The following is a 5,000-nucleotide window of genomic DNA, read 5'->3' as shown; positions in this document are numbered from 1 at the left end:
CCGGTACCTCCCTCCTTGGATGACCTTCTACCCTTGACGGGCCATTCGCAGATTTTTGCCCGGCCTGTGTTTAAGGAGGCGGCCGGTACCTCCCTCCTTGGATGACCTTCTACCCTTGACGGGCCATTCGCAGATTTTTGCCCGGCCTGTGTTTAAGGAGGCGGCCGGTACCTCCCTCCTTGGATGACCCACTACCCTTGACGGGCCCATTCGCAGATTTTTGCCCGGCCTGTGTTTAGGGAGGCGACCGGTCCTCCGTAGCTTGATCGGATTTCCCTTCCGGCCTGTGTTTAAGGAGGCGGCCGGTCCTCCGTAGCTTGATCGGATTTCCCTTCCAGCCTGTGTTTAAGGAGGCGGCTGGTCCTCCCCGGTCGGTTGCCAAGCGACCGGGACCCGCAAGTGGGCAGGAACCGTCCACCCAACGCCGGCGAGCCGGGGCCGGTGGGGGCCCTACCAAGGCGGGTCTAACTTCAGGCGGTGCAAACGGGGGAGGGGGGTAAGGACGGCTGCCGGGAGCAGACAGCCGTCCCCGGGAGGGGGTAGTAGCTTCGCGGCGGCCGCCGGGAGCAGACGGCCGTCCGCGCATTCTGCCAATGCCTGTAGGACTTTGAATATTTCACAGCCGTGCTGTGGCACTTAGAAAGTTTTTCAGAGACGTGGCACTTAGAAAGTTTTTTCAGAGATGTGGCACTTAGAAAGTTTTTCAGAGATGTGGCACTTAGAAAGTTTTTGAGAGATGTGGCACTTAGAAATTTTTTGAGAGATGTGGCACTTTGAAAATTTTTGAGAAATGTGGCACTTAGAAAATTTTCTCTCTCTCTCTGGAAGTGCCGTGCCTTCTTCAGTTCTGCTATCCGAGCAGGGGACGCTTGCTGGCGGCCGTTACCAGCGCTCGGACCAGGCCCAATTGATTTGCATGGAAAACAATTGCGTCCCCCATGCTCGTTCTGACTATATTTTGCGAAAGGGGGGTAAAGTGATGAGTACACTAAGTGGGGGGACCAACCCATGTACTCTAGAAAAAGTACATGGGTTGACAAAAGACCAGTTCGTACTGCACCCCTGGTACCCAAACCCCTGGTACCTTTAGGCACTTAGAAAAATTTCGCCCAAATTTGGAGGTCGCTCCAGGGGAAGAGGCCGAATTTTCGCCTATTACGGCCGACCGCGGGAACCAGCCGAGGCGGACGCTTTTCGGCGCAAGAGCCGTTGGCACTTAGAAAATATTCGCTAAACTTCAAAGGACCTCCAGGGGAAGAGGCCGAATTGTCACTTTTTCTGGCCGACATCGGGAACCAGCCGAGTCGGACTCTTTACGGCGGAGCAGCCGTTGGCACTTAGAAAATATTCGCCAAACTCGGCCGGACTTCCAGGGGAAGAGGCCGAATTGTCACTTGTTCTGCCCGACATCGGGAACCAGCCGAGTCGGACACTTTAAGGCGGAGCAGCCGTTGGCACTTAGAAAATATTCGCCAAACTTGAACGGACCTCCAGGGGAAGAGGCCGAATTTTCACCTGTTCTGGCCGACATCGGGAACCAGCCGAGTCGGACTCTTTAAGGCGGAGCAGCCGTTGGCACTTAGAAAATATTCGTTAAACTTGAAAGGACCTCCAGGGGAAGAGGCCGAATTGTCACTTGTTCTGGCCGACATCGGGAACCAGCCGAGTCGGACGCTTTAAGGCGGAGCAGCCGTTGGCACTTAGAAAATATTCGTTAAACTTGAAAAGACCTCCAGGGGAAGAGGCCGAATTGTCACTTGTTCTGGCCGACATCGGGAACCAGCCGAGTCGGGCCCTTTAAGGCTGAGCAGCCGTTGGCACTTAGGAAATATTTGCCTTAACTCGGCCGGACTTCCAGGGGAAGAGGCCGGATTTTCACTTGTTCTGGCCGACATCGGGAACCAGCCGAGTCGGACGCTTTAAGGCGGAGCAGCCGTTGGCACTTAGAAAATATTCCCCAAACTTGAACGGACCTCCAGGGGAAGAGGCCGAATTTTCACTTGTTCTGGCCGACATCGGGAACCAGCCGAGTCGGACTCTTTACGGCGGAACAGCCGTTGGCACTTGGGAAATATTCGCCGAACTCGGCCGGACTTCCAGGGGAAGAGGCCAATTTTTCACTTGTTCTGGACGACATCGGGAACCAGCCGAGTCGGACCCTTTACGGCGGAACAGCCGTTGGCACTTAGGAAATATTTGCCTTAACTCGGCCGGACTTCCAGGGGAAGAGGCCGGATTTTCACTTGTTCTGGCCGACATCGGGAACCAGCCCAGTCGGACTCTTTACGGCGGAGCAGCCGTTGGCACTTAGGAACTATTCGCCGAACTCGGCCGGACTTCCAGGGGAAGAGGCCGATTTTTCACTTGTTCTGGCCGACATCGGGAACCAGCCGAGTCGGACCCTTTACGGCGGAACAGCCGTTGGCACTTAGGAAATATTTGCCTTAACTCGGCCGGACTTCCAGGGGAAGAGGCCGGATTTTCACTTGTTCTGGCCGACATCGGGAACCAGCCGAGTCGGACCCTTTACGGCGGAACAGCCGTTGGCACTTGGGAAATATTTGCCTTAACTCGGCCGGACTTCCAGGGGAAGAGGCCGGATTTTCACTTGTTCTGGCCGACATCGGGAACCAGCCGAGTCGGACACTTTACGGCTGAGCAGCCGTTGGCACTTAGGAAATATTTGCCTTAACTCGGCCGGACTTCCAGGGGAAGAGGCCGGATTTTCACTTGTTCTGGCCGACATCGGGAACCAGCCGAGTCGGACACTTTAAGGCTGAGCAGCCGTTGGCACTTAGGAAATATTTGCCTTAACTCGGCCGGACTTCCAGGGGAAGAGGCCGGATTTTCACTTGTTCTGGCCGACATCGGGAACCAGCCGAGTCGGACACTTTAAGGCTGAGCAGCCGTTGGCACTTAGGAAATATTTGCCTTAACTCGGCCGGACTTCCAGGGGAAGAGGCCGGATTTTCACTTGTTCTGGCCGACATCGGGAACCAGCCGAGTCGGACACTTTAAGGCTGAGCAGCCGTTGGCACTTAGGAAATATTTGCCTTAACTCGGCCGGACTTCCAGGGGAAGAGGCCGATTTTTCACTTGTTCTGGCCGACATCGGGAACCAGCCGAGTCGGACGCTTTACGGCGGAGCAGCCGTTGGCACTTAGGAAATATTCGTTAATCTTGAACGGACCTCCAGGGGAAGAGGCCGAATTTTCACTTGTTCTGGCCGACATCGGGAACCAGCCGAGTCGGACGCTTTACGGCGGAGCAGCCGTTGGCACTTAGGAAATATTCGTTAATCTTGAACGGACCTCCAGGGGAAGAGGCCGAATTTTCACTTGTTCTGGCCGACATCGGGAACCAGCCGAGTCGGACACTTTACGGCGGAGCAGCCGTTGGCACTTAGGAAATATTCGCCAAAATGTTCCGGACCTCCAGGGGAAGAGGCCAAATTTTCACTTGTTCTGGCCGACCGGGTGAACCGGCCGAGGCGGACACTTTACGGCGGAGCAGCCGTTGGCACTTAGGAAATATTCGCCAAAATGTTCCGGACCTCCAGGGGAAGAGGCCGAATTTTCACTTGTTCTGGCCGACCAAGGGAACCAGCCGAGGCGGACACTTTACGGCGGAGCAGCCGTTGGCACTTAGAAATTATTCAGACTTCCATAAACACACATCGGCCTTTTGCCGTCACTGCCCGGGATGGGCACCGTGGTAGCTCGGACAGTTCGTGTGACAGCTTCCGCTGGCACTTAGACAATTTTTAAAATGAAAATAAACAGTTCTGCACATACGTGCCGACTATATTTTGCGAAAGGGGGGTAAAGTGATGAGTACACTAAGTGGGGGGACCAAGTACATAAAGCCCACCCCTGGTACCTCAGAGAGGCCGAATTGACACATTTTGTGTCCGACCGCGGGAACCAGCCGAGGCGGACGCTTTTCGGCGCAAGAGCCGTTGGCACTTAGAAAATATTCGTTAATCTTGAACGGACCTCCAGGGGAAGAGGCCGAATTTTCACTTGTTCTGGCCGACATCAGGAACCAGCCCAGGCGGACGCTTTTCGGCGCAAGAGCCGTTGGCACTTAGAAGATATTCGTTAATCTTGAACGGACCTCCAGGGGAAGAGGCCGAATGTTCACTTGTTCTGGCCGACATCGGGAACCAGCCGAGTCGGACGCTTTACGGCGGAGCAGCCGTTGGCACTTAGAAAATATTCGTTAATCTTGAACGGACCTCCAGGGGAAGAGGCCGAATTTTCACTTGTTCTGGCCGACATCGGGAACCAGCCGAGTCGGACGCTTTACGGCGGAGCAGCCGTTGGCACTTTGAAAATATTCGTTAAACTTCAACTGACCTCCAGGGGAAGAGGCCGAGTTTCCACTTGTTCTGGCCGACATCGGGAACCAGCCGAGTCGGACACCTTACGGCGGAAGAGCCGATGGCACTTAGAAAATATTCGTTAAACTTGAACGGACCTCCAGGGGAAGAGGCCGAATTTTCGCTTGTTCAGGCCGACCGGAGGAACCGGCCGAGTCGGACACCTTACGGCGGAAGAGCCGATGGCACTTAGAAAATATTCGTTAAACTTGACAGGACCTCCAGGGGAAGAGGCCGAATTTTCGCTCGTTCAGGCCGACCGGAGGAACCGGCCGAGACGGACACCTTACGGCGGAAGAGCCGATGGCACTTAGAAAATATTCGTTAAACTTGACAGGACCTCCAGGGGAAGAGGCCGAATTTTCGCTCGTTCGGGCCGACCGGAGGAACCGGCCGGGTCGGACACCTTACGGCGGAAGAGCCGTTCGCACTTAGAAAATATTCGTTAAACTTGACAGGACCTCCAGGGGAAGAGGCCGAATTTTCGCTTGTTCAGGCCGACCGGAGGAACCGGCCGAGTCGGACACCTTACGGCGGAAGAGCCGATGGCACTTAGAAAATATTCGTTAAACTTGACAGGACCTCCAGGGGAAGAGGCCGAATTTTCGCTCGTTCAGGC

This window comes from Syngnathus scovelli, unplaced genomic scaffold (assembly GCF_024217435.2).
Source record: "Syngnathus scovelli strain Florida unplaced genomic scaffold, RoL_Ssco_1.2 HiC_scaffold_132, whole genome shotgun sequence".
NCBI lineage: Eukaryota > Metazoa > Chordata > Actinopteri > Syngnathiformes > Syngnathidae > Syngnathus > Syngnathus scovelli.
This window is presented reverse-complemented; position numbering follows the sequence as displayed.